This window comes from Lolium rigidum, chromosome 7 (genome assembly GCF_022539505.1).
Source record: "Lolium rigidum isolate FL_2022 chromosome 7, APGP_CSIRO_Lrig_0.1, whole genome shotgun sequence".
In the NCBI taxonomy this organism is placed as follows: Eukaryota; Viridiplantae; Streptophyta; class Magnoliopsida; order Poales; family Poaceae; genus Lolium; species Lolium rigidum.
The window spans coordinates 241,291,150-241,302,856 of NC_061514.1; positions in this window are offsets into that span (position 1 = coordinate 241,291,150).

Here is an 11,707-nt window from a genome sequence, read left to right on the forward strand (position 1 = left end):
TTGTAAGGTTAAGATAAGCCTAGGTATCCTAAGCAATTCATTATACATGGTTGTTGGCAAGGTTGGTTTATCTTGCTAGTGATAGCTGGCTAGGGTTTATAGGTCATTATAAGCAGGGTTGATGATGGTTCTTGGTTTACTTCAAAAGAATAACTTTTGAAGAACATACTTCTTAAATAATAAGAAGTATATCAATTAGGTTGAGGTTGTGTAAGTTTGCTATTTAATTCCCTAAGTAAAGAATGGTTGGTTCCTAAATAGGATGTTTGATAATTATCTAACACTAGTAGGGTTTAGTGGAATATGGTTAGGTAATTCTCAAGATTTGGTAAAGTTGCTCCTGAGGTTCATCACATTAGTGTGATGCTAAGCATGGATGGTTAAGGAGGGTGGTCTAGGGAATAGGAACTAGGGTTTTACACTTGGTTGATCCTACTAGATCAACAAGTTTTATTTAGATGAGGACATAGCATGGCAATTAACTAGTGATAGGGTTATTACATTTTACGTGGTCCTGGTAATTATTTAGTTGCTATTATTGTTCTATGATTTGGAAGTAGGTACCATGATCACATGTTCTAACCTAGGTTTTTAGGTTTAGGACAATTTAGGGTTCACATGTACTAATGGAACTAGGGTCTAAATGGCATTAGGGTTTTAGGATTACACATGAAATGATGAGTTCCTAGTTTTCTACCATATGGAACTAGGGTTTACTATTTACCATGTATTTCTATGATTAATAACTTCATTTTGAATTTGAAGTTATTAATAACTTCTAAAAATAATATTGAATTTGGCACTTATCATTTTTAAATAATTAATAATTAGGGTAATTATTAATCAGGGTTTAAATCTCTCTGATAATGCTTTAACAAAATAAAGAAATAAAGAAAATTAGTTTTGATGTTTTCTTTATTTATTTACTAGTTTTTATTTACTTTTGGATTTTTTTACTAATTATTGAATTTTAATTGAATTTAGAATTAAAATTAAAGGCTTAAATAACAAGTATTAAATAATTGAATTTTTATTAAAAATAAAAATTTCATATTATATTTTTTATTGGATAGATTTTTCTTTTCTAAGAATTTTAATATCTCATTTATATTTTTCTGACTTAAATTGAATTTTTTAGATTTATTTGAAGTTGCAGTATTTTTCTGGAATTAACTTTAAATGAAAACACAGTTTCTACCGTGGCCTACCCTAGCTACTGCCACTGACTGGTGGGGCTATGGACAGGTCAGATGCCACACAAGTATTGACCGAGTCAAAATGGCTGGCGTGGCAAAGGAAGCTCCTGGCCGGCGGCCAGTGGTGGTCGACGTCGACGCCAGAGAACTTCCGCGGCGTGGTGCGCATGCCCATTCGAATCAGCGTGACTCGGAGAACCTAACGGTGGTCTCGCCGCTAATTATTGGTCATCGGAGAGTGGCCGGCGGCGAGGTGAAACGGCGGTGCTTGCAGGCTCACGGTGCGGCGAGGCTACGGAACACAATCGAGCAAACCAACCACACTACGAGATTGAGGAGCTCACCGGGAGCACAGAGCGCTTGACGGCGTGGCCTGAGGTGGTCCGACTCAACGGCGGTGACGGTGGCCGGCGACAGAGAAGACGGGGTCGATTAAGACACTCCAGAGGTCCTCGGCCCGATTCCTTGCATGGCTTGAGCAAGAAGACGATGGCGATGTCGATGGCGTCAACGGTGTGGCTCGGGGATGCTCCAGACGGCGGCGAGAAGAAATGGACGGCGCAGCTAGGGTTCCGTCTGGAGAGAAATTGAGCAGGGGAGGGGAAATTCTGGGCTAGGGTTCGTCGGGACGCTTTATACGGTGGCGGAGCGTGCCTCGTCACGACGCCGAGCGAGGAGGGCGTGCCAGCGCGAGGGAGAAGACGAGCACGTCTTCGTGCTGTCGTCCATGAGCCCTGAGAGGATGAGGACGACCCCCTCACCTCTGTTTTTTAGACGAAGGGTTATGGTGGGCTGGTCTGGATCGTGTTGGGCTGGGATTTGTTGGGCTGCTGGTGGGCTCGGCTGAACAGGTAAGGTCTGGTAAGGTTTTTCTCTCCCCTTTTCTGTTTTTCTTTTTCTTTCTTTGTTTTACAATTTCATTTATTGAATTCTGTTTTGAATCTAATTTGTTTTCAAAATTTTCTTCAGGTTTCTTATTATGTCAATTCAATTAAGAGGTAGTGTGATGTATCACACCACATTCCAATCTGAAGCAAGTATTTTATATTTGTTTACATGTCATGCTTGTTGGCTTATTAAAAATAAATAGGCATGAGCTTATATTCTTATTTTTTTAATTTTCTTTTTCCTTGTGAATTCAATTATTTGGATTATTATTGTTGATACTTTCAACTCAAAGTATTTTAAAGGTTGTGTTAAGACTTGGTTTCAATTTAGGGGATTGGTCACTTGCACATGATTTTATGTGAGCACCAATGTATTAGGGTTTCATAGTATCTATGATAAACCACTTGTTAAGGTTAATACTTATCCTTATCTTTGAAAGTATTTATGTAGGTATTGTTTCAATCATGGTTGATCTTGGTTACCCAGATAAAATAGTTGATCACTTCACATATGGTCTTATCCATATATTGTAGCACAAGGTTTTTCTTGTGTTCAAGCATTGAAGCATAAGATTTATTTGATGTGCAATTCTAGGGTTCAAATGCTATTTACCTAATGACACATGGGTTGAATCTTAATTGTGGTTTAGGTTTTATTTGTGATCACCCAAGTGATACACAAACTAGGGTTGAGATTTAATTCTGGTTTGTAGAGTTGAGATGACACCATATTGCATGTGCTAGGGTTTAATCTCCCTTAACCATGATAAGGTGGTTGTTTACTTAACATTTTATGTTCTCCTCTAGTTACTAAGATATTGAGAATTAGTTTTATCTTCTACCAATTGGCTTCTTATTATTAACCTCAATTTATCAATTAAGTAACTACATTGGTTATAGTTCTTTTTATAGTTAACTTTGGTCATATGGATATATGGTTTCTCACCATATGAAGTATGGGGTTTAACTCTAAGGTTTCCTTAGGTTCATTAATTGATGAATGAATGAGAAAATAGATGTGGTAAGATTCTACTTATTATCACCAATTGATTTACAATTATAGGTTGGGATATAAGCCTAGGGTTGCTTATTAGTGACCTCCCTATAATTTCATGTGGTGGATGATATCTACTTATCTTATTAAGGTTTAACTTATCCTCACATACCTCAAGAGCATGATCATGGTTAGACATGATCCACTTGTTCTTGATATCTTTACCTCAAGTTCTTAGGGTTTATGATCATCACTCAATTTATAATGATCAAGGTTTGGCTTCCTAAATTATTTCTAATGGAATGGGTTCTCACTTCCATGATCAAGCATTGTCTTGTTCAACTAGGATATATCACTTCTATTTTACTTTCTAGGATGGTCATGGTCATGGTTGTCTCAATAGTTTTATATCCCAGGGAAATGCCTGAGATATTTACTTAAAGTTCCCTCAAGAACTGATGGTTTAACCATTTGGATATTTGAATAGATAGAACTAGGATTAGTATGGATGGTCTCTCTCATTTGGGAAGGACTTCAATGCTAACCTAATATTAGGCTCCATAGAGGTTGATGTGATCATCAAGATCTAGGTTTAACATATTTGGGTTCTCTCCCTAGGGATGGTCTGGAATAACATCCTAGGGTTTCTCTTAAAGATGATGATTTGAATACTTGGATGTATATCCAAGGTTTAGCTCAAGGTTGGTTATTGCTTCTCTAATAATTATTATAGAACTCTCACCTCTCTAGGTTTGATGTACAACAACATGGAATAGAGAAGGATGGATATCTTTCTAGAGTTCATCTCCTTGTCATGTTTCCAAGATTGAAATAGAATGAATACCATGAGGTTCATGGTAGGATCAAGGATTAGTTTAAGAAATGGAAAAGATAAGTCAAGAATGGTTTCTCCAGTTATTGTTACTTGATTTATAGTTAATTAGATGTTCATATGTTATGGCAAAGATTACCATGTTATGATCTTTAATAAGATCAAGCAATTGATCATTGAGTAAAGTGTTGTTGGGTCGATTATTAGTTCCATTTGATCTAACCCCTTGGATCAAATCACCTCTACCCAAAACAAAGTTTTGGCAAAGTCACATTGAGGTTTATAGCGCTTGACTTGATGAGCTACTTCAATTCCACCAAGGTCAAATGAAACTTCAGTTACTGTGACTGTTTTACTTTAAAGCCCGAAAATTCCCCAGATTTTCTATGCATGATTGCAATGCACACATCTGTTTCCTCTATTTTTGTAACCCCAATATCTGGGATATTACACTGACCGACTTGCGATGATTCCCGAGGAAAACAAAGGATACTCGACTCGGATCCATGGCGACATCTTTCAGCAAATGCACGTGAACCAGAGAATGTCACTTCCAACATCCAGAACACATACTTCATGATGACACAAAGATGGTTCTCAAAAGTTTCCAATATTAGTGCCAACTGTTCAAGATCAATCTATTTAAACATGGAGGAAATAAGGATGTCATTGATGGGCTCAACAACAAACTTATCAGGATTCTCCAATGAGGGACTCATATTCTGCATGAACGAGGCACAAGTATTGGTCAGACCAAAGGACATGAAGGTATACTCAGACGAGACACCATGAGTATAAACATCATCAAGATAGTCCTTGGAATTGAGTTTGATTTGACGATAGCACAAACTCAAATCAAATATGGAAAAGATAGCATATCCATAAAGGAGATACTTTCCGATTTCAACACAAACAGAACTAGACATTCCTTTAAGATGAATCAAGTTGGATAGAGCTCTTGTCTTTCAACTCTCCAAGTTGCTGATTAAGCTCAACCAATTAGTCCTGGATATCAAGTACAGTTTCTTGGAGAAAGGAGTAGTTCATAGACTAACTTACTCATGAACTCGATAACACGGTCATGTGGCAACATGGCGATACTTCTAGAAAGACAACTAGAATATCACAAACCACCGGTATATCACTGAATTCAAGAGGGAATCTTGCTTTACAAAGCAAACGATATGGTCTTGAGAGCTTTGGAATGAACCTAACTCTTTGACCGAAGATGTGCCAGAATAAACGGACTTGGCAACATCATCAACTTCGCTTAGTAATTGGCGAACCAATCCTACTAAGACTGACACAAACATCCTTGGATTTCAAAGCAATAACAATTGCTAAGAATCTTAAAATGCCACATCAATATACACACCCCAACATTCCCAAGCATAAAAAGCTCGGAGGAAGGGTGACTATAATATGCCCAGAGAATCACTTCATCAAAAAGGCCATGATACACAACACGTCCTCATGATATAAAAGAGGGTGATACTCTAAGTAGAACAGAACAGAAGCTAACGAGACTTCTTAATCTGTGGATTACAACACTTTGACCAAGTCTTAGAAATGGACAAGGTACTGGAGTTTGTTTCTCCTGACATACCGAAATGGAAGTTCTTGATGAACCACAAGAGTAATATACACTGGAGACACCAATGCACATTTACACTTGGCTGCTAACTAGCAGACAAAGGTCAAAAAGCGACTAAAGAGGAGGAACACAATCAGGAACATAATTCATGAGAGGTAGATGCACAAGATAACACTTCGTCAAACTTATGCTGGGGAAGGAGGTGTGGCTCAGTCACAAACATAAATAGGAGACTCACAAAGAGCACTCTTGTCATGATCCATTTGATTCAGTGAAAGAACCTCTGCGATAGCGAGTGGAAGGGAAAGATCTTTATTGCCGCAATTCAACACGACAATAACCATAATCTTGAAGGCTAGCTTAATTTGAATTTAACCATCCCGGTGTAATGTATGAACATTAACACTAGTGTTTAATGGCATGGATCTTGGGTTAAAGGCCAGCTTCATGTACTAAGATTCATTAGAATCCAGCATAATCGGGGACCTTAGGTTCAAGTCCAAGGGTTAAAACCCGAGAAAGGAGTAATTACTATATGCGTGACACAGAGGTCACTGCGAGGTAGTAATCACAAGGTAACTTTTAAGAGGCCATACCAAGCTTCAGAAGTATCCAAGAAAAAGGAAAGGAGGCATCCAAGGTGAAAGGAAACATCGAAGCTAGGAACAGAATTTTGTGGAACCCACAAAATAGAGAGATCATGATGGAAAGGAATCTCTCTGTTGAAACAAAACAAAACAAAGAGGAGGCAAAGAACACACTCGACTCTAGAGAACTCTGCACTAGGTCAACAGGTTTAGAAACGTCATGCCCTTGAGGCACCTAAGTTTGAAAGACTAGAAGAGATAGAAAAACTTTCAAATCAACACAAGGTAAGGCACCTTAGAATTAGAGCGATACCAGATAAGGAGTAAAAAGAAGCCTAATCAGATTGTCACGAATACTTTTAGCTTTCAAATATTTTTCACAAATGCTAGACTCAACATCGACCAGTAGAAAGGGTTTCCTACAGGCAGTCATGCTCTGATACCAAAACCTGTGGCACCCCCGAGATCAGAGTTAGACAAATACCAGATCTTCGTCTGACATAAGCCTAACCTAGAGCTCGAGAGACTACAGTGAGAGAATCGGTAACACAACAGTGACTCTATGACTCCAAGAAGTAATACAAGCTCATAACTGAGCGAAGAACCAAAGAATTACAAGCAGAGGTCACTGACTTGACATACATCAATCAACGGAAGCGAAGTTATGCTATTAGACATAGCAAGATAGCAAAAGTCCTAAGAGGCCAGGAGCATAACGGCGACGTCCCAACCCATAGATTCCAGGCTGCCACCTGGGAACCCCAAGCTACTCGTCGATGTCGACTAGAAACCACCATCTGTTGGAGTGACTTCTTCTGAAACAAAAGCATGCAAAGCCGAGTACGGGGACTCAGCAAGACTTAGTACAACCTTTTAGCAAAGCGGGTATGCGGGCTTTCTGTAGAGCTTCTTTTGCGTAAAGCCAGTTTTCCTTTGTTAAACAAGAGGGAGGAGAAGCTCGACTACTCAGAACCTTTAAAAGGGGATAAGAGAGCGATATCTCTATCTCTATTGATCATCATATTGTATCCACCAATCTTCATCATCTCGAACCACTATCCTCGGATCACCCCCTCAACACCCGGAGAAGGTATCCGTAAGCACACATTGTTTGCCAAGTTTTACGATCAGGTTAAAGTTCTCTATGATCTCCACGTCCGTTCCCAAGTCGTCCGTAACCGTGGACACGGCTTTTCGAAAAGATTTAACCCTGCAGGGGTGCACAACTTTACCCACACGTGCCAACCGACTCTTAATGCCAAGCTATTAGCTTGCTTCCTTGGAAAGCTGGCAGAGGGTGGTCGACCACAACCTTTACCTTGCTGTCGCCGAGACCATGAGTCACGCGCTAAGGATTGTTCCGCCGTAACGGGTCAAGTCCCGAAGTCGGTCCTTAACGATGTGTACCGAGGTGGGTTTCCCCGGAGGCCGCAACCCCCGACCACCACGACCACGCTTACCTGCCTGTTATGTACCTTTACCCCAAGCAAAAATGCAATGCATATGACCAGGTAACGCGCAAACTATGTGACTCATGGAATCTACTAGCAAGTTAGTGAGTCGAGAGGGTACCATAATAGGGCCTCGTGTGGTTGTACACTCAGTCTTGGTTCAAGAGGCGAGAACTCGGTTCCTAGGGTCGGCAGAAACGAAACAACCCACCACATCCCAATGTGGCCTCTCGTCTGAGCATTTAATCATGTTTATCAACATCTCTATACTTACCACGTCAACCTGTCATGCTAGTTTCATTCATTGTATGGCTCCAGTCCGAAGACCGGAGTAGTAGCGTAACAAACTAAGCATGGCTAAGCATAAAGAGATAAAGGCTCTAGCGACGCACACATGCCCAACCTAGTTATGCTAGGAGCAGTGGATCAGATATTTGAGGCTACAAGGGTGGAACATGCAATAGATAGGATAACTCTACCTATCGATAAAAGACAGTTTGAATCGTGTGTAATATGTAGGAACTAGAAGTAAAAGCATTTCAAAAACATATATGAACCAGGCTAGGGCTTGCCTTTGTCCCTGACAAACCGAAGTGGATCTTCGATAAACTTGTACTTGACTTGTTTGTCGGTGGACAATATTGATCTTCAATGTTGTTGATCTTCATCGACTCAGACTCGTGCTTTATCGATCGCGAAGAAGCAAACACTAGAAATATAGAAATAACATTCAATACATGGCATAATGCAATGCACATTCAAAGATGATGATATGTCAAATTAATGGAATTGAGTAAACCCTAGGTGCATCATCAGATTTAAGGGGTTCCGGCATCGGACCCCGACATATGAGAGGGGTGTATTAGGGTTTTGTACTAATCTTCACATTTAATGGGTTCAATCATGCATGAAACATGTATAAACGAATAGGAAATGTTTTTATGATCGAAATGATATATAATTTTGTATTTTTCTGAATTTATATGAATTATTTATCAATTACGGAAAATGAAACAGAATTAAAGAAAAAGAAATATGACGTCACGCTGACGTCAGCATGACGTCAGTGCGGCCATGAGCTCTCTGGGAGCTCTGGTCGAGCTCCAATCGACCGACTCGGCCTGCGATCGAGGCGCACGATAGGGGGAAAAGGATTAGGGCGACGCGGGGAACCATTTGGCGGGGGCGCCGCCCGCCAATGGTCGCCGGAGCCGGCCGGCGGCGAGCTTGCGCGGAGGCCGGGGTCGGGCGCACGTCGCGGCGGGGCTACGGAGGGGGAGAGGGCAAGGCGAGGCCACCAGAGGGACCACCTGCTCACCGTGATGCTCTTGGTGGTGACGGCGTCACTGGAGGTGGCCGGGAGGCGCCGTGGCGACCGTCGGCGTCTTCGCCGGCCGCGGGGAAGACGGGGTCATGGCGGCCGATTAAGGGCACCCGCGCCCAATTCCTTTAGCTCAGAGGTTGCCCGCGACGAGGCGGAGCCGATAGCAGCCTCGGTGGAGCTCGGGGAGGCGCGAGACGGCGGCGACGAGTGCCGGCCGGGGCTAGGGTTTGGCGCGCGTGCACACAGAGAGAGCAGGGGAGAAGGCGCGCGAGAGGAGAGGATAGGGGTGAGAGAGGCGTGCGAGGTCGGGGTGCTCTCCTCGTTCAACGGCAGCCAGCAGGAGGTGGCAGCGCGGGGCGCAAGGAGCTCGACACGCAGGTGCCTGCCTGGGCACGAGGGAGAAGACAACGTCCAAGTTTTGCACATAACCCCCTGATTTTGGAGATTTTCCTGGAATTTCGAAAATAACACTATTTCAACACCTTTTAATAGTTTTGCAACCTTTTGGGGTTAGGAAATAACTCAAATATTTTAGGGAAAATATTTTGTGGCCTTACTAATTGAAAGTCCACACATTTTTGTTTTGAAAGTTTCAAACATTTGAACACATTCCAAATAGAGAAAGACTTGCATAAACCTAGGGTTTCCATTTTAATTTATTTGCAAATTTTTCTTAATGCATTTTATATGATGCTCATGATGCACAAACAACTCATAATTAGGGTTTAGCAAAACAGGGATGTTACAGCCGCCGCCGCCAATCCCATCTCGGGGGATTCAGGAGATCGCCTCCGGCACCCTGCCGGAGAGGGGAATCATCTCCCGGAGGACTCTTCATCACCATGATCGCCTCCGGACTAATGTGTGAGTAGTTCATCCTTGGACTATGGGTCCATAGCAGTAGCTAGATGGTTTTCTTCTCCTCATTGTGCTATCATGTTAGATCTTGTGAGCTGCCTATCATGATCAAGATCATCTATTTGTAATGCTACATGTTGTGTTTGTTGGGATCCGATGAATATGGAATACTATGTCAAGTTGATTATCAATCTATCATATATGTGTTGTTTATGTTCTTGCATGCTCTCCGTTGCTAGTAGAGGCTCTGGCCAAGTTCATACTTGTAACTCCAAGAGGGAGTATTTATGCTCGATAGTGGGTTCATGCCTCCATTGAATCTGGGACAGTGACAAAAAGTTCTAAGGTTGTGGATGTGTTGTTGCCAGTAGGGATAAAACATCAATGCTTTGTCTAAGGATATTTGTGTTGATTACATTACACACCATACTTAATGCAATTGTCTGTTGTTTGCAACTTATTACTGGAAGGGGTGCGGATGCTAACCCGAAGGTGGACTTTTTAGGCATAGATGCATGCTTGGATAGCGGTCTATGTACTTTGTCGTAATGCCCTGATTAAATCTCATAGTAGTCATCATGATATGTATGTGCATTGTTATGCCCTCTCTATTTGTCAATTGCCCAACTGTAATTTGTTCACCCAACATGCTATTTCTTATCGGAGAGACACCACTAGTGAACTGTGGACCCCGATCCATTCTTTTACATCTGAAATACAATCTACTGCAAACTCTGTTCTCTGTTGTTCTTCGCAAACAAATATCATTTTCCACACCATACATTTAATCCTTTGTTTACAGCAAGCCGGTGAGATTGACAACCTCACTGTTACATTGGGGCAAAGTATTTTGATTGTGTTGTGCAGGTTCCACGTTGGCGCCGGAATCCCTGGTGTTGCGCCGCATGATGACCCACAAGTATAAGGGATCGCAACAGTCTTCGAGGGAAGTAAAACCCAATTTATTGATTCGACACAAGGGGAGCCAAAGAATATTCGTAAGCCTTAACAGCGGAGTTGTCAATTCAGCTGCACCTGGAAACAGACTTGCTCGCAAGAGTTTATCGAGTAGTAACAGTTTTATAGCAGTAGCAGTAGTGAAATATCAGCAGCAGTGTAAGAAAGACAACAGTAGTGATTATAGTAAACAGCAGGATTAAAATACTGTAGGCACAGGGATGGATGAACGGGCGCTGCATGGATGAGAGAAACTCATATAACAATCAAGGTAGGGCATTTGCAGATAGTAATAAAACGGTATCCAAGTACTAATCAATCAATAGGCATGTGTTCCATATATAGTCGTGCGTGCTCGCAATGAGAAACTTGCACAACATCTTTTGTCCTACCAGCTCGGTGGAAGCCGGGCCTCTAGGGAATCTACTCGGAAATTAAGGTACTCCTTTTAATAGAGCACCGGAGCAAAGCATTAACACTCCGTGAACACATGTGATCCTCATATCACCGCCTTCCCCTTCGGTTGTCCCAATTTCTGTCACTTTGGGGCCTCGGGTTCGGACAGCAATATGTGTATACAACTTGCAGGTAAGATCATAAAGCAATGAATATCATCATGAATTGATAACATGTTCAGATCTGAGATCATGGCACTCGGGCCCTAGTGACAAGCATTAAGCATAACAAGTTGCAACAATATCATAAAAGTACCAATTACGGACACTAGGCACTATGCCCTAACAATCTTATGCTATTACATGACCAATCTCATCCAATCCCTACCATCCCCTTCAGCCTACAGCGGGGGAATTACTCACACATGGATGCGGGAAACATGGCTGGTCGATGGAGAGGCGTCGGTGGTGATGATGGCGATGATCTCCTCCAATTCCCTGTCCCGGCGGAGTGCCAGAACGGAGTTTCTGGTCCCGAGACGGAGTTTCGTGATGGCGGCGGTGTTCTGGATGTCTTCTGGCGATTTCGTCTAACCCCCGTGCGTTTTTAGGTCGAAACCTTTAAGTAGTCG